The following is a 19,012-nucleotide window of genomic DNA, read 5'->3' as shown; positions in this document are numbered from 1 at the left end:
AATTTAGTTCATAGAGCTTGCAAAACAGGCACTCTGACTACTGCCATACCTCTAGCCCTCATTTTGCCCACAATTTTTGAGATAAGCTGATGCGCGAAATCAACATATGTTACGCTTCCAATTGGCTAAGATAACAAGTCTGCACAGTGTTCATGGTGTGCAGTGTCCAGCTTTTCATTGAGAAGCGGGTGTTGCAAACACTGCTCTGTCTGAGCTGTGATCCCAACAATTAGCTTCCTAAGTAGCTAGGATTACAGGTGAGAGCCATCAGAAGCAGGCAAGTATTTTTTTTTCTTAAGCCCATTAAAAAGGCACAGGATAGAAATTTGAAGTGCAGGGAGCTTGGAGCTCACACCTGTAATCCTCAGAAGGCTGAGGATCAAGCCAAGCGCCTGGCTCATGCCTATAATCCTAACTACTCAGGAAGCTGAGATCTGAGGATAGAGGTTCAAGTCCAGTCCAGGCAGGAAAGTACGTTGAGAGTTTTATCTCCAATTAACCACCAGAAAACCAGAAGTGGCATTGTGACTCAAGTGGTAGAATGCTAGCCTTGAGCTGAAGAGCTCAGGGACAGTGCCAGAGTTCAAGCCCCTCGACTGACCAACCCCCCCCCAAAAAAGAGGAGGAGGAGGCTGAGGATCAAGGTTGGAAGCTAAATGCCAGTTGGGGCAAAAAAGTCCATTAGACTGCCAAAAACATAGAAAGAGGAGCTGTGGCTCAAGTGGTAGAGCACTAGCCTTAAGAAGAAAATCTAAAGGACAATGGCCAGGCTCTGAGTTCAATCCCTAGTACTGCACATGGAAAGACAAGAAATTAAAGAAATTTTGACAATTATTGTTACTTCAAAAGCAGTTTATAGTTCCCTGTATTTTTCTGTCTTCTTATATTTACTTTCTTTCACTCTTAAAACACTAAAATAAGGGCTGGGAAGGTGGCTCAGTAGTAGAGTGCTTGCCTAGCATGCATGAGGCCCTGGTTCAATTCCTCAGCACCACATAAGCAGAAAAAGCCAGAAGTGGTGCTGTGGCTCATGTGGTAGAGTGCTTCAGCTGAAGAGCTAAGGGACAGAGCCCAAGCCCAGAGTTCAAACCCCACAACCAACAACAATAACAAAAAAAAAAAAAAAAAAAAAAAGAACACTAAATGAAAAGAAGTTAAGATTTCTAACTCAGTGGGATAGTGCTTGCTTCCACATGCAAAGCTCTGGTTTTGATCCCTAGCGCATGTGCTTGAGCACACGCACACGCGCGCACACACACACACACACACACACACACACGCGCGCGCGCGCACACACACAGGAAATCTGTTCGTTTTCTTCCTGCCCCCCCCCCATCTCTTTCATCCCTATTTCCTCCCACCTCTGCCTCATTTTGATTCTGGCTCCTCCTGGAACAATAGTAATAACAAAAAGAACAAAGAAACAGAGTAAAGGGAAAATAAATGCACAGTGCAATAAAACATGCACTTAACAGTCTTTCAGTACTGGAGAAATCCCTGAGCTACATCACTAGCCTGCTGATTTGTAATGAAATAAGAAACACTGCACCTCTCAAGGCTATGTATGAATTAAGTAGTACAAAAAGCACCTAGCAGCCAGGCGCCCCTGTAATCATAGCTACTCAGGAGGTTGGGATCTGAGAATTGTGGTTCAAAGCCAACCCAGGCAGGAATGTCCCTGAGACTCTTATCGCCAACTAACCACCGGAAAATCGGAAGTGAATGCTGTGGCTCAAGTGGTAGAGTGCTCACCTAGAGCTGAAGAGTTGAGGGACAGCGCCCAGGCCCAGAGTTCAAGCACCAAGACTGGGGGGAAGATGAAGGGGCACAGCTTCAATTCAGATTTACACCAAGTTTTCTAAGTCAGGATTCACTCTTGAAGAACGTTGTTTTGGTTTTTGTTTTTTTTTTTTTGGAATTGTTTTTACCAGGCCTCATACTATGTATCACAGGATTGTATGGCCTGTGCTGCATTGTGATACTGATCCTTTGCCTTAGCCTCCTGAGTGCTAGGATCACAGATATGCACCATCACAGTCTTACTCTTAAAAAGCATCTTTAAGCCAGGCACCAGCATCATATCTATAATCCTAGCTATTCAGGAAGTTGAGATCTGAGGATCTTCTTTTGAAGCTGACATCAAGGGTTCATAAATGCCAGCCTGGGCAAGCATACACGCACATACTTTAAAAAAGAGTTCATAGGACTTTTGGGGGGATTGGTCATGGAGCCTGAACTCAGGGTCTGGGCACTGTCCCTGAGCTCTTTTGCTCAAGGCTAGTGCTCTACCACTTTGAGCCACAGAGCCACTTCCAGTTTACTGGTGGTTAATTAGAGATAAAGAGTCTCACAGACTTTCCTGTACAGGCTGGCTTTAAACTGTGATCCTCAGACCTCAGGCCTCTTGAGTAGCTAGAATTGCAGAGGTGAGCCACCTGTACCTGGTGAGTTTATAAGACACATCTAGACCAATGGCTGGATATAGTGGCAAACATCTGTCATCCAACAATGTAGAAAGCACAAACAGAAAAATCACGGTATAGAGCGGACTGTGCATGAAGCAAGACCCTATCTCAAAATTAACCAACAAAAGGTCTGATAAGTATGTATAGTCCTCCTGCTTAACAAGTGTAAGGCCCAAATTCAAACCCTGTACTGAAAGAAAATTTTTAACCTTGTATTTTTTTACTAATATATGGAAACTAGATCTAAAGGACAAACATATTAATGTATAAAATGTATATAAACTTACATACAAACACACATACATATATAAACACACATATATACATATGTAAAAATATGATCTAAACTATAGCACTATGTAGGAAGATGATGGGAAGGAGAGGGGAAAAGAAAAATGGCAGACAAATAACTTCAAATTATAATGCAACTGTGTTTGAAAAGGCATAAAGAGGGCTGGGAAGTTGGCTCAGTGGTAGAGTGCTTGCCTCATGTGCATGAGGCCCTGGGTTCAATTCCTCAGCACCACATAAGCAGAAAAAATCCAGACACAGCACTGTGGCTCAAGCAGTAGGGTGCTAGCCTTGAGCTGAAGGACTGAGGGACACCACCTAGGCCCAAAGTTCAGCCCCCACAACCAACAAAAAAGAAAAAAAAAAGACATGGAAGTTCAATGAAAACTGTTTATGGGGGAAAAAATAGAGAGGGTTGCTCTGAATAAAACATAATAAAATACATAATATATGCATGCCCTGATTTCACTGGTGCAATTACTACATACTAAAAAAAATAAGTAACAGGAAACTAAAAGTCTTGGATGGGAGTGGGGACCAGCAGGAAGGGGTAAAGCTACTGAAGACAGTGAATAAGGATAAATATGACCAAAGGACTTTTGCTGAGGCCTCTAATCCTAGCTACTCAGGAGGCCGAGATCTGAGTGTTGTGATTCAAAACTAACCTGGGCAGGAAACTCTAGGAAGACTCTTATCTCCAATCTACCAAAAAGGTGGTGCAATGACACAAGTGATAAGAGCCCTAGCCATTGGCAAAAAAAAAAAAAAAAAAAAAAAAAGCTCTAGTCGGGCACCGGTGGCTCACGCCTGTAATCCTAGCTACTCAGGAGGCTGAGATCTGAGGATCACGGTTCAAAGCCAGCCCGGGCAGGAAAGTCTGTGAGACTCTTTTCTCCAATAAACCACTAGAAATCTGGAAGTGGTGTGCTGTGGCTCAAGTGGTAGAGAGCTAGCCTTGAGCTGAAGAGCTGAGGGACAGCACCCAGGCTCAAAGTTCAAGCCCCATGACTGAGCAAAAAAAAAGCTCTGGAACAAGACTCAGGCCCTGAGTTCAAGGAGAAAGGAGAGGGGCAGGGAGGGGAGAGGAGGGGGAGGGAGGAAGGGAGGAAAGAAGGGAGCGAGACAGGGAAGGAGAGAAGGAGGGAAGGAGGGAGGGAGGGAGGGAGGGAGGGAGGGAGGGAGGGAGGGAGGGAGGGAGGGAGGGAGGGAGGGAGGGAGGGAGGGAAGAAGGGAAGAAGGGAAGAAGGGAAGAAGGGAGGAAGGGAGGAAAGAAAACAAAGCAATTTAACCTGCTGAAATTGGGGCTAGGAAAGTGGCTTAGTGGTAGATAAGTTGCCTGGCAGGCAGAAGCCCTGGGCTCAATTCCTCAGTACCACATAAACAGAAAAAGCCAAAGTGGCACTGTGGCTCAAGTGGTAAGAATGCTAGCCTACCACTTGAGCAAAGGAAGTTCAGGGACAGTGCCCAGGCCCTGAGTTCAAGCCACAGGATTAGAAAGACAAAACAATAAATAAAAACAAAAATAAACCTGCTGACATTGTCATAAGGAGGGGAGGGAGTGTGATAAAGGACAAAAAGAGGATAGGATGGATCCAAATCCATTGTAAACATATGTAGAAATGCCATAATAATACCCTCCTTGTAGAACTAATGTAACTAATAAACAGGAAACAATTAAATCCAGGGGCTGGGAAGGTGGCTCAGTGGTAGAGCGCTTGCCTTGCATGCCTGAGGTCCTGGGTTCGATTCCTCAGCACCATATAAGCAAAAAGAAAAAAGCCGGAAGTGGCACTGTGGCTCAAGTGGTAGAGTGCTAGCCTTGAGCTGAAGAGCTGAGGGACAGTGCCCAGGCCCAGAGTTCAGGCCCCACGACTGGACCCAAAAAAAAAAAAAAGGAAACAAATAAATCCAAACAAATGAATTCATCTTGACTGTCTTGTACACACCAATCGTCAATGTTCTAACCCATGAGCACAATTTTTTATCAACTGCTTACCATCTATTATATACTACATCAGGTATAGTACATTGCTCTAATATAAAATTAGACACAGCATTTAGTTTTCAGATTCCATGGTGTCTGGTCCCCATCTCTACATTTTTGCAAACAGAAAGACTCCCAAATACATAAAACTCTGTAAGTACATACTAAACATTCAAGTTTTCAATTATTTACCAAAGTAAGACAAGCCAGTCAACTCTGTCACATCTACTTTGTCATATGAATTAAGTGTACTTACTTCTATTGTGTTTTTGTAAGATACAGTTTCAAGAAATTAAAGGAAGAGAAAAACTCACCAGTCATACAACTATTTAAACACAATTGAAAATAACAGGACTAAGAGCTTCTCCACACTAACAGAACTGCATAATACAGGTGCAAAAGTTTTTTTATTTGTTTTAAAGTCTTGATTTTTAAAAATTGTTTTGACTGTGCTTGGTCAGAACTGCATGTAGCCCAGCATCAGTGGTGCATGACTGTAATCCCAGCTACTGCGAGGGTCATGGCTCAAAGTCAGACCAAGCCAAGAAGTCCAAGGAAGTCTCTTATCTATAACTTAACCAACAAAAACTGGAAGGGGAGCTGTGGCTCAAATGGTAGAACACTAACCTTGAGTGCAAAAGCTAAAAAAGACAGAACCCAGGCCAAGTAAAAGTCCCAGTGCCTGTGTGCTTGTGCTTGTGCACACACCCACACACCCACACACCCACCAAAGAAAAAGCATGTAGGAAATCTACAAGTAAGATGAGCTTACTGTAATTCTGTTTCTTGTCCCAACTGCTCACATAGTATCTTCATTTATAATCTTAGTCATGTGATGCAACCACAACTATAGTTGAAGAAAAAGCAGATAGGGAAAAATATAAATGCTTATCTTGAAGAAAAAAGTTACGACAAATTTCACATTTTACAATTGTTCTACAAAGTAACTTATTCACAAAAACTATACCTACAACTATAGTAATTATATATAAAAACAAAAAAAAATCTTTAAATTAGTGCAACAATAAATAACCGAATTGGAAATCAGACACAGATTTTGTAACGGTATTACAAGTAAGCAACACCAAAATAACTAAGCAGATATTAGTAGCCACACACTTAAGACTTACCAAATAGTTGAAAACCCTGTGACAAAGGGATCTAGAATGAGAAATGCATTTATGTCTAGAACTAATCATCTGAGTGCTGACTAGTAGCTCACACTTGTAATCCTAGCTACTTGAGAAGGTGAAAATTAGAGGTCAAAGTTCAAAGCCAGCATGGGCAGAAATGCTAGACTACAGGTATGAATCCAGTAGTAAATGGGTTGAGAGCACAAAGACAAGTACAACCCCTCACTACACCCCCTCCCTCCCTCCCTCCCTCCCTCCCTCCCTCCCTCCCTCCCTCCCTCCCTCCCTCCCTCCCTCCCTCTCTCTCTCTCTCTCTCTCTCTCTCTCTCTCTCTCTCTCTCTCTCTCTCTCTCTCTCTCTCTCTCTCTCTCTCTCTCTCTCTCTCCTGAAGAGCAGGAGCTTAAAATGATTGGAAAAAAACATTTGAAGGAAACAAAGAACAGCTCTTTCTCATTCACTGAAAGTATAATGGCCAGCATAACTTTTTCCCACCCAACACAATCCAAAAGTTGGGCACTAGTGGCTCATGCCTGTAATCTAGCAACTTGTGAGACTCAAGTCTCAGGACTGCTATTTATAGCCAGCCGAGGCAAAACAGTCTTCTGACTTTTTTGACTCTTACTTATCTCCAATTTTCCATAAAAAAAAGCCTGAAGTGCAGTTGTGACTCAATTGTAGAGCACAAGTTTTAGGCCAAAAAGCTATGCAAAAAATGAGAGGCCCTGAGTTCAAATAATAATAACACAAATAATAATAATAATCCAAAATAATCTATTCCTCAACCAGATATCTCACATTATAATACAGAAATATTTTACCGTACTGTATCTTCAACTAGAACACAAGGGTGTCTTTCTTATAGAAAGTGGCCTACCTAAAGCTCAACTAATTCCACAAATTAAACCAAATTCAATTCACTAAACTCTTCATACAACTAAGTGAAATGGCTTCAAACTAAGATTCAGAAGTTTATAGATCTGAGGTACTGTCATCAAAACCCAAGCCAGACAAGATGGTTCACTCTTGTAATACCAACAACACAGGAGGAAGACACCAGAAAAATCTTGGTTTGAGGCCAGCTGGAACACAAATGTTGTCTAGTCTCCATGTGCATAAGCTAAGCAACCAGTATTGGTAGGTGCCTGTGATCCCAGCTATATGAGAGGCCATGAAGGATCATGGTGTAAGACCTGCTTGGGCCAAATATGTTAAGACCCAGGGCTGGGAAGGTGATTCAGTGGTAGAATGCTTGTCTTGCATGCATGAGACCCTGGGGCGCTGTGGCTCAAGTGGTAGAGCACTAACCTTGAACTGAAGAGCTGAGGGACAGCGCCCAAGCCCAGAGTTCAGGCCCCACAGCTGACCCAAAAAAAACCTAAAGTGTACATTAGAAAGAACTTCTTTCTGGCGGGAAGCAGGAACAGTACTAGGTTTAAATTCAGGACTTCATGTATGCTAGGCAGGCACTCTATGATTGAGCCACACCTCAAGTCGCTACTCTAGTTACTGTTCAAAGGGTCTCACTTTAGTCCGAGCTGGCCTTAAACAGCAATCCTATTTATACTTTCCATATACAGCTACTGGTTTTTTGGTATGTTTTTTGTCAGCTGTGGGGCTTGAACTTTGGGCCAGGGCACTGCCCCTGAGCTCTTCAGCTCAAGGCAAGCACTCTACAGCTTGAGCCACAGTACCACTTCCAGTTTTCTAGTGGTTTACTGGAGATCAGAGTCTCATGGACTTTCTTGCCTGGGCTGGCTTTGAACCATGATCCTCAGATCTCAGACTCCTGAATAGCTAGGAGGATTTCAGGTATGAGCCACCAGCACGTAGCTCCAGCTTTTTAATTTTTTTTTGTCGGTTGTGGGGCCTGAACTCTGGGCCTAGGCTCTGTCCCTCAGCTCTTCAGCTCAAGACTAGTGCTCTACCACTTGAGCCACAGCGCCACTTCCAGTTTTTTCTGCTTATGAGGTGCTGAGGAATAGAACCCAGGGCCTCAAGCATGCAAGGCAAGCACTATACCACTGCGCTGCCTTCCCAGCCTCTGAGCCTCAGACTTGGATCAAAAAATAAAAAAATGTTTTAAAGAATTTTCCCTCAGAGGGGCTGGGAAGGTAGCTCAGTAGTAGAGCGCTTGCCTTGCAAGCATGAGGCCCTGGGTTAGATTCCTCAGCAACATATAAGCAAAAAGAAAAAAGCCGGAAGTGGCGCTGTGGCTCAAGTGGTAGAGTGCTAGCCTTGAGCTGAAGAGCTGAGGGACAGCGCCCAAGACCAGAGTTCAGGCCCCACAACCGGACCCAAAAAAAAAAAAAAAAAAAGGAATTTTCCCTCAGAGATCCAATATAAAATCTGTCACTAAATTTTGAAAGGATCTACATGGCTAGAAGACTGGATCAGTAGCAAACAGTCTTTCTCTTTATTGTCCTAACATTAATAAAAATGACTCCCAGACAAATCATCACAATTTACAGAAACCAAAAGGGATAAACAAGAAAGGCTAAAATAGGCAGTCTTTACATGTTCTCATGATTCTGTATCTTGACTAGCGTAGTAGATAGATGAGCCTCTTGTAAGCATTTTGACTTAACAAAATGACAGGCATGGAGGGGCTTGGAAGGTGGCTCTGTGGTAGAGTGCTTGCCTTGCATGCATGAGGCCCTGGGTTCGAGTCCTCAGCACCACATAAGCAGAAAAGGCTGGAAGTGGCATTGTGGCTCAAGTGGTAGAGGGCTAGCCTTGAGCTGAAGAGCTGAGGGGCAGCATTCAGGCCCACGACCAGAAAAAAAAAAAAAATGAGGAAGTGGTGCTGTGGCTCAAGTGTTAGAGCACTCACCTTGAGCTGAAGAGCTGAGGGACAGTGTCCAGGCCCAGAGTTCAAGCCCCATGACCAACAACAAAAAAAAATGATAGGCATGGAAAAGACTAGTGTTGGGAGAGGCGGTTGTAGGTATATGTAGTTATAAAATGGGGATCTCTTGCAGAAATGAACTGCTGCCTGACTGTGGTAGTAGATAAAAAAGCATATAACAATAATATCATAATACATAATACATATAATAAAACTGTAGCACACTATACACACACACACACACACACATATATATATATACATACACACACACACAAAATGAATACAAGTAAAATGAAAGCAAATCTCATCTTTTGATCATTATACTCTCAACACTTTTCTTGTAATTTTATGTTTGTTTCCTGATATTCAGGAACTCATACATTAGGCCAGCCCTCAACCACTGACCTATATCCCTAGCCCTAAGTTGTAACAGTCTAGCAAGTGTGTTACCATTGGGAGAAACTGGATATTCAGAATTTCTGTATCATTTTTTACAAATGCACATGAATCTAGAATTATCAATAAAAGCTCACAAGTCAGGCAGTGGTGGCTCATGTTTGTAATGTATCTATTTAGGAGGCTAAGATCCGAGAATCACAATTCAAACTCAGCCCAGGCAGGAAAGTCCATGAGATGCTTCTTTCCAATTAACCACCAGAAAACTGGAACCAGCAGTGGCTCCAAGTGGTAGAACACCAGAAAAGGAGCTCAGGACCAGCAGCCAGGCACTGAGTTCAAGCCCCATGGCCAAGAGAAAATAAATAAAATTTTACTTATAGTATTAAGCTGTGTAAGGTGCACTTCATGCTTGAAATTCTAGTTACTCTACTCAAACGGTTCAGACACGAGATCAAAAGTTCACCAGCAGGCATTAATGTCCAAGACATTATATCTCCAATTAACCAGCAAAAATGCTGGACTGGAGGTATGGCTCAAGTGAAGGAAAGCCATCAATGAACAACAACAACAACAACAACAAAAATCAGAGTGAGAACATGAGGTTCAAGTTCAAGGCCCACACCATGAGTGAGGAAACACAGGTCAAGGAAAAGTGATTGAGGGGTAAGTTTGACTAGGATTCATTGGATGCATGTATGGAAATACACAATGAAAAGCTCATTATACAAATAATACATGCTAATAAAAAATAACTAATGTAAACTGAAAGTCTAGATCAGTGGTATGAAATCTGCTTACCATTCACAAGGCTAAAAAGGGAGAGTAGGGCTCATTTGATAGTGTGCTTGCCTAACAAGTATGCAAGCAAGGGCCTGCTGAGACAACACATGTAAAATAGTCAATAAATCATTTTGAGTCTTTAATTCACACGTCATGTACAGGGAAGGGAGCAGGAACTATTTCTCTCCTCTCTCTCTCCCTACTTTAACTATTATATAATAAATCTTTCCTAAAACTTTCCCCAAAAAGAGCATTTTAAAATTGTTATTATGGGGCTGGGAATATGGCTTAGTGGTAGAGTACTTGCTTAGCATACATGAAGACCTGGGTTTGATTCCTCAGTGCCACATAAACAGAAAAAGCCAGAAGTTACTCTCTGGCTCAAGTGGTAGAGCCTTGAGCAAAAGAAGCTCAGGGACAGTGCCCAGGCCTTGAGTTCAAGCCCCAGGACTCGCAATAAAAAAAAGATTGTTATAAGCCTAGAGCTGGAAGGCAGGCCTGTTATCCTAGTACTTGGGAAGATCACACCAGCATATGCTACATGGAAAGATCATATGTGTGTGTTATCGTGTATATAAACTATCTATATGACTATAGATAGACAGATAAACATAAAACCATCATAAACTGATGACTGAATTTGTCATGATAAAGTTCTTTTTTTTTTTTTCCTTTTTTATCTGTCAAGGGGCTTTAACTCAGAGCCTAGGTACTGACCCTGAGCTCTTTTGCTCAAGGCTGGTGCTCTACCACTTCAAGCCACAATGCCACTTTCAGTTTTCTGGTGCTTAATTGGAGATAATAGTCTCATGGACTTTCCTGCCTGGGCTGGCTTGGAACCAACATCCTCACATTTAAGCCTCCTGAGTAGCTAGGATTACAGGGATAAGTCACTAGAGACCAACTAAAAGCTCAATTTTTATTAACCTTCAAATGTAGTTGGTTTTCCTCCTGCATAGCATTTAAGACACAGTTTTACCTGTACGACTTCATAGCAATTTCCAACTGTATACTTAGCTATAAAGTTACTGAAACATTAAGTGATACATTAAAATTGCCAGATGCATGCTCCTTTGTACAAGTTATATAATAGGCTTTGTTTATAGCATTTTTATCATGTTCCTTATTATCTATAAAAACAGTTGTAGAAAAGGGTCAGGTGCCAGTGGCTCACATCTGTAATTCTACCTACTCAGGAAGCTGAGATCTGAGAATCATGGTTCAAAGCCAGCCCAGGCAGGAAAGTCCATGAGACTCTTATCTCCAATTAACCACCAAAAGGCCAGAAGTAGAGCTAGGGCTCAAGCAGCAGAGCACTAGCTTTGAGTAAAAATGCTCCGGGATGGTGCCCAGGTTCTGAGTTTAAGACCCAGGACTAGTACCAAAGGGAAAAAAAAAACACTTAAAAAAAAAAAAAGTTTCTCCGGGTCTTTAAATGACATCTCACTTCCTTTTAAGGGTCTTTTGCCATCATATGAATGTGCCACAGTTTATTTACCTACTGAAGCACATTGTTTGTTTCAGTTTGGCAAGTATGCTTTGAATAAGACATACATGTGCAGACTTTTAAGTAGAAGCAACAAGCAAAACTGCTATTCCAACAATAATGCCAGAGTATTCTTAAGTCTTGTAAGAAACTGTCAAATTGTCTTTCAAAATGGCTGTATCATATCACATTCCACCAGCAATGAATGACAGTTCCTGTTGTTTGACAACAGAAACATTAACAACTTTTGGTATGGCCAGTGCTTTCTATGTTAGTCACTGTTACAGCTGTATAGTGATGTCTCATTTTCATTTTACAGTTCCATACTATGCAAATATATGATGTTGTACATCTTTCCACGTGCTCATTGTATATCATCTGTGTTAATCTGCCTGTTCAGATCTTTCGTTTATTTGGTAAATCCTTAAATCCTAATAGGGCTCTGCTCTCAAGATTTAATAGCCTTCTAAAAAGTCAACAACTTAGTGCTGGGTTTGAACTCAGGGGCTTCCTGCTTGTTAGGCTGTCACTCTAGCAAGCTATCCCTTTTTGTGTGGTAGTTATTTTGGAGATAGAGTTTCCTTCCTGCCCAGCATGCACCTAGGCTGTAATAACTGGAATAAAAAGTATGTGTCACTACGCCAAGTTTCTTCCACTGGTGCAAAGTACAATGGACGTAATTACCTGGGATGGCTTGGAAGAAACCACTATCCTCTCAATCTCAACCTAAGATGAGAGGCATGTGTCACTTGAGTCCAAGAACTGGAGATTAGCCTGGGTAATAGAGCATATTTTCATTTATATATATATATATATATATATATATATATATATACACACTTGAATAAATAACATGTATTCTACATATTTGCATATACATTAAACGTAATTGTAAGATTTAAAACAATCAGATGTGCTAGCACACCTCTGTAATCCCAGCACTCCAAAGTTAAAAGTCAACCTGGATTACATAGTAAAACACTGTCTCAAAGAATAAAAATTAAAGCTGGGCACTGGCGACTCATGCCCATAATCCTAGCTACTTAGAAGACTGAGATCTGAGGATCACAGTTCAAATCCAGCCAGGGCAGGAATGTCTATAAGATGCTTGTCTCAAAAATTACACACACACCAAAAAAAAAAAAAAAGCCAGAAATAGAGCTGTGGTTTAAACTGTAGAGTGCTAGCCTTGAGCAAAAGAAGCTCATGGACAGAGCCAAGGCTCTAAGTTCAAGCCCCAGGGCAAGAACCAAATTTAAAAAAAAAAAATTAAGGGCTGGGGTTGTGGCTGAAATAGTAGAATGCCTGCCTAACAAGCACCAAGGTCTTTTACTTCAAAACCCCGTACCAACAAAAAGGTTAAAAATGGGGCTGGGAAAGTGGCTCAGTGGTAGAATGCTTGCCTTGCATGAATGAGGTCCTGGGTTCGATTCCACAATACCACATAAGCAGAAAAAGCCGGAGGTGGTGCTATGACTCAAATAGTAGCGTGCTAGCCTTGAGCTGAAGAGCTGAGGGACAGCGCCCAGGCCCAGAGTTCAGACCCTACCACCGACCAAAAAAAAAAAAAAAAAAGGTCAAAATAAAAAAATAAATAGGGCTGGGAAAGTGGCTCAGTGGTACAGTGCTTGCCTTGCAAGCATGAGGCCCTGGGTTTGATTCCTCAGCACCACATAAGCAAAAAGAAAAAAGCCGGAAATGGCGCTGTGGCTCAAGTGCCTGAGCTGAAGAGCTGAGGGACAGTGCCCAGGTCCAGAGTTCAGGCCCCACAAACAGACCAAAAAAAAAGTAAATGAAAGGGTTAACAGAGTGGGTCTGTCCAAGTCTAATCGCCCCAGATGAAGATACAGAATTCATCTCCTCCAGAGGATGCAGCACTAGGTGTCACCTTAGAAGTAGAGACTGTGGTCTTCATGAGCTCTACAGACTTCCCTGGACTGTGAGAGGTAAATTCCTATTACAGATATACACTGCTTACTTAACAAGAGGGCATTAAGTGTAAGAAATGTACTCTGTGGGCTGGGAAGGTGGCTCAGTGGTAGAGCACTTGCCTTGCATGCCTGAGGCCCTGGGTTCGATCCTCAGCACCAAATAAGCAGAAAAAAAAGCCGGAAGTGGCGCTGTGGCTCAAGTGGTAGAGCGCTAGCCTTGAGCTGAAGAGCTGAGGGACAGTGCCCAGGCCCGGAGTTCAGACCCACGACTGGACCCAAAAAAAAAAAAAAAAAAAAAAAAGAAAAGAAAAGAAAAAAGAAAAAGAAATGTACTCTGATATGACAATATGCTGTGTGACTATCATAGTGGTTTTTGTTTTTTTGTTTGTTTTTGTCGGTCATGAGGACTGAACTCTGGGCCTGGACGCTGTCCCTCAGCTCTTCAGCTCAAGGCTAGCGCTCTACCACTTGAGCCACAGAGCCACTTCCAGCTTTTTATTTTTTGCTTATGTGGTACTGAGGAATCAAACCCAGGGCCTCATGCATACAAGGCCAGCACTCTACCACTGAGCCACCTTCCCAGCCCTATCATAGTGTTTTTACACACTACAGTATACAGCAGTAAATTTACACACTATGGAACACCATATGACTCTACATAGTCTCTCTATGCAATCAAGATATTTAGGGAGCCAATGGTTCACACCTATAATCCCAGCTACTCAGGACTAAGACTTGGAAGATTAGGTTCAAAACCAATCTGGGAGAAAAGTGTTGGAGACTCCAATTCCAATTAGCCAGCATAAAGCCAAGCTAGAGGTGTGACTCAAGTGGTAGAGTGCCAGACCAGAGTTTGAAGCCCTGAATTCAGGCTCTGGTACCAACACACACAGGGATACTCTGCATCCTTCTCCTGTTGTATTTTAATTTAGACATCCTATTAGAAGCTCTCTGAATTTTAGTTTCATCCTGTTAATTAAGCCATGTTCTTTTGCAGATTGTGAACCTGAACTTAACCAATCAGAACAGAGGGGCAGGGACTGCAAAGTTCAGGATAAAAAGCAACCTGCCTATTCTGTGCATGCTCACCAGATTTTTGGCTGATGGGGAACCCTTCTGCAGAAGTAAACTTTGCCTTGCCAAGTTCCTTTTGAGTTAAGTGTCCCTTATTCATATGTGATACACCAACATCCAGCACCACACAGCTGAGATTACAAGGGTGAGATACCATCCATACTCAGCTAAACCTTTTTTTTTTTATTTTAAATAGGAATATACTCTAAAACTAAAAGTACAAACTAGGTGCCAGTGGTTGACTTCCATCACCTAGCGATTTAGGAGACTGAGAACTGAGGATCACAGTTCAAAGCCAGCCAGGGCAAGAACGTCCATCAGACTCTTACCTCCAATTAACCATCAAAAAGCCAAAAGTGGAGCTGTGGCTCAAGTGGTAGAACACAGGCCTTGAGCCAGATGCCAGTGGCTCACACCTGTAATCCTAGCTACTCAGGAGGCTGAAATCTGAAGATCACAATTCCAAGACAGCCAGGACAACAACAACAACAACAAAAAAAAAGTCTCCTAGAGGCACTTATCTTGAATTAACCACTCAAAAATGGGAAGTGGTGCTGTCGCTCACAGTGGTATACCACAGACCTTGAGCAAAAAATACCTCAGGGACTGCACCTAGGCCCTTAGTTCAAGCCCCATAATCCAAAAAAAAGAAAGAAAGAAAGAAAGAAAAAGAAAAAGAAAGAAAGAAAGGGGGGAAGGGGGTAGGGGGTAGGGGGAAGGGGGAGGGAGGGAGCTGAGGGAGGAAGGAGGGAGGGGAGAGGAGAGGAGGGGAGGGAACACACTCGCAACTTAGGGCTAGGGATATAGGTCAGTGGTTGAGGGCTGGCCTAATGTATGAGTTCCTGAATATCATATTGTATATAAGGAAATAAACATAAAATTACAAGACAGTGCCCAGGTACTTTTGGGGTTTGAACTCAAGAATTTCAGGCTGCCTAGGTAAGAGCTCTACCCCTTGAAGCTAAATGAACCTTGCCTCCCACTCTCCTTTTTAAAAAGCATTTTAGGGGGCTGGGAAGGTGGGTCAGTGGTAGAGCACTTGCCTTGCATGCATGAGGCCCTGGGTTCGATTCCTCAGCACCACATAAGAAAAAGGCCGGAAGTGGTGCTGTGGCTCAAGCGGTAGAGTGCTAATCTTAAGCTGAAGAGCTGAGGGACAGCGCCCAGGCCCAGAGTTCAGGCCCCACAACCGGACCAAAAAAAAAAAAAAATAAATAAATAAATAAAAAGCAGTTTAGGGCTGGGAATCTGGCTTAGTGGTAAAGTACTTGCCTAGCATGCAAGAAGCCCTGGGTTTGATCCCTCATTACCACATAAATTAAAAAAAAAAAAAAGCCAAAAGTGACACTGTGGCTTAAGTGGTAGAGGGCTAGCTTTGAGCAAAGCTCAGGGACAGTGCCCAGGCCCTGAGTTCAAGCCCCAGGACTGGCAAAAAAAAAAAAAAAAGTTTATTGCTGGGTGCCAGTGGCTCATGCCAGTAATCCTAGCTACTCAGGACTGAGATCTGAAAAATTGCAGTTTGAAGCCAACCTGGGCTACGTAAGAAAGTCCATGAGATTCTTATCTCCAACTAAGTACCTCAAAAAAAAGCCTTGAGCAGAAAAACTCAGGCCTTGAGTTCAACCCTCAGGATGGGGGGAGGGGGAGACATGGGGGGGGTGGACAGACAAGACCACAGACACAACACACGGCAGCTTAACTCCTCTAAACAGCAAATGCACTATTCATCAAAATGAATACCAGGAAATAGAAATATGTTCTGGCAGAGCAAGAAAAGGAGAAAGGATGAGTAAATGTAGTCATTATAGTCAATGTACATTATGAAAAGCATGAACTACATACCTTGAGGGTAGGGATGGGAGGAGGAAAATTGGTGAAAAGAGAGAGGTGACACCAACCAAGAAGCATAATCTGGCTTGTGGAATTCTAACTCCTTTGTACAACTACTGAATAATATATATATATTTTTTGTTGTTGGTTGTGGGGCTTGAACTCTGGGCCTGAGCACTGTCCCTCAGCTCTTCAGCTCAAGGAGAGCACTCTACCACTTGAGCTACAGCGCCACTTCTGGTTTTCTGGTGGTTTATTGGAGTTAAGAGTTTCACAGACTTTACAGGGTGGGAAGATGGCTCAGTGGTAGAGCGCGGTAGAGCGCTTGCCTTGCATGCATGAGGCCCTGGGTTCGATTCCTCAGCACCACATAAGCAAAAAGTAAAAAGCCGGAAGTGGTGCTGTGGCTCAAGTGGTAGAGCACTAGCCTAGAGCTGAAGAGCTGAGGGACAGCGCCCAGGCCCAGAGTTCAGGCCCCACGACCGGACCCAAAAAAAAAAAAAAGTTTCACAGACTTTCTTGCCCGGGCTGGCTTTGAACCGTGATCCTCAGATCTCAGCCTCCTGAGTAGCTAGGATTACAGGCGTGAGCCACCGGCGCTCAGCTTGAATAATAATTTTTAAGCAGATTATTGTTCATTATCTACAAAAAAGTTACCGGATTTTTTGTAGAATGAATTGATGTAAAGAATAATTACATCTTAATATGGAGTCTTCAGAGTCAAGAACAAGTTAGTATATCTACAATTAATAGACCTAAGACTTCTGATTGTTTCTCTCTCAACAATATTCTAGTTTTCAATATACATCCTGTGTACATTTTGTCAAATCTGTATCGAAGATACAGATTGTTGAGTCTTATCTAAATGGTAGTTTTAGTCTTGCTTCATATCACATAAGAAATACAATTAAGGGCTGGAAAGGTGGCTTAGTGGTAGAATGCTTGCCTTGCACACATGCATTCCTGGGTTCAATTCCTCAGCACCACATAAACAGAAAAAGGTGGAGTGGCACAGTGGCTCAAGTGGTAGAGCGCTAGCCTTGAGCTGAAGAGCTGAGAGACAGCACCCAGGCCTAGAGTTCAGGTCCAACAACCAACCAACAAAAAAAAAAGAAATACAATTAATTCTTATATATTATTTATATGTCCTGTAAGCTTGTCAAACTCAACTTAAAAGTCCTAGAAGTTTTCTTTCTTGGAAATTCCATATAACATTCTATAAAGACAAGCATATCAAGCTGGGTGCCAGGGTCACAACACCAGTAATTCTAGCTAGTCAAGAGGCTGACATCTGAAGACTGTGATTCAAAGCCAGCCCAGGCAGAAAAGTCCATGAAGTAAAAATAGTAAAATGCTAGTCTTCAGCACAAAAGCTCAGGAACACTTCAACACTGGGAAGGTGGCTCAGTGGTAGAGTGCTTGCCTTGCATGCCTGAGGCCCTGGGTTCGATTCCTCAGCACCACATAAGCAAAAAGAAAAAAGCCAGAAGTGGTGCTGTGGCTCAAGTGGTAGAGCACTAGCCTTGAGCTGAAGAGCTGAGGGACAGCGCCCAGGCCCAGAGTTCAGGCCCCACAACTGGACCCAAAAAAAAAAAAAAAAGCTCAGGAACAGAGCCAGGCCTTGAGGTCAAGACCGAGGACCAGCACCAAAAAGTAAATAAGTTAAATTAAATAAGACAATCATAAATTAGGATCATCTAAATTAGGATCAATTTCTTCTTTTAGCCAAGTGCTGGTTACTAGCTCCTCAGGAGGGCTAAAATTTGAGGATTAGGGTTTAAAGCTAGATTGGGCAAGAAAATCCTTGAGCTCCCTATCTCCAATTAGCTACCAAAAAGCCTGAAGGGAAGAGGCTTAAGCAAAAGTGCTCAGGGAAACAGCCCAGTTCCTGAGTTCAAGCCCCAGAAACTGGTACCCCCCCACAACAAAAAAAAAAAAAAAAACTTTTCTTTCTTTTTGTCTTCCACTGACTTTTTTAATGCCAGAAATGAAAAGACCTCATTCCCTCTATTACTAAGCAGCATCTCCTGCACTAAGTTTTGGATTTTTTTTTTTGTCGGTCGTGGGGCTTGAACTCTGGGCCTGGGCATTGTCCCTCAGCTCTTCAGCTCAAGGTGAGCGCTCTACCACTTGAGCTACAGCGCCACTTCCGTTTTTCTGGTGGTTTATTGGAGATAGGAGTCTCACGGTCTCTCCTGCCCGGGCTGGCTTTGAACCGCGATCCTCAGATCTCAGCCTCCTGAGTAGCTAGGATTACAAGCGTGAGCCACCAGTGCCCGGCTAAGTTTTGGATTTTAAATGCTTTTTATGAAAAATAAAAAAATCGTGAGCCACTAGCGCCTGGCTTGACAAACTTTTATTGTGAGCTTTGTATCTATGTTCATGACAGATACTGGTGTGTTTTTTTTAATCTAATATCTTTACTTCATTTATATTACCAAAACAAAGTTTAAATATGGCAATCAAAAGGACAGCAGTCGCCAGCATTAGTGGCTCATGCCTATATACTCAGGAGGCTGAGATCTGAGGATCACGGTTCAAAGCCAGCCTGGGCAGGAAAGTCTGAGAGATTATCATCTCCAACTAACCACCAGGAAACTGGAAGTAGAGTGGTGGCTCAAAGCGGTAGAGCCCTAGCCTTGAGCACAAAAACTCAGGGACAACTCTGAATCCAAGCCCCAGGAGCCACTCCCATCCTCATCCCTACCCCAACCACCAGCAAAAAAAAAAAAAAAAAAAAAGACAGCTGTCCTCTCACAGATATTAAGCAGTAAAATGTATTTGGAGAAGG

The 19,012-nt window shown here is 42.7% G+C and overlaps 1 protein-coding gene across 2 annotated transcripts in view; it reads right to left on the bottom strand.

Annotated features, from left to right (window-relative positions):
• The window catches only part of Wdr33 (WD repeat domain 33), a 113,521-nt gene that overhangs the window by 79,367 nt on the left and 15,142 nt on the right, over window positions 1-19,012 (bottom strand). The window contains exon 2 of one of the 2 annotated variants that reach the window (XM_069989489.1): window positions 5,513-5,587. The exons of the other annotated variant lie outside the window; for it this stretch is intronic. The gene's annotated coding sequence lies outside the window, so the exon portion shown is untranslated. The remainder of the gene's footprint in view (window positions 1-5,512; window positions 5,588-19,012) is intronic. 2 annotated transcript variants of the gene reach the window in all.

The sequence above is a fragment of the Dipodomys merriami genome, unplaced genomic scaffold (assembly GCF_024711535.1).
Source record: "Dipodomys merriami isolate MVZ:Mamm:240054 unplaced genomic scaffold, mDipMer1.0.p SCAF_38, whole genome shotgun sequence".
In the NCBI taxonomy this organism is placed as follows: Eukaryota; Metazoa; Chordata; class Mammalia; order Rodentia; family Heteromyidae; genus Dipodomys; species Dipodomys merriami.
This window is presented reverse-complemented; position numbering and strand designations above follow the sequence as displayed.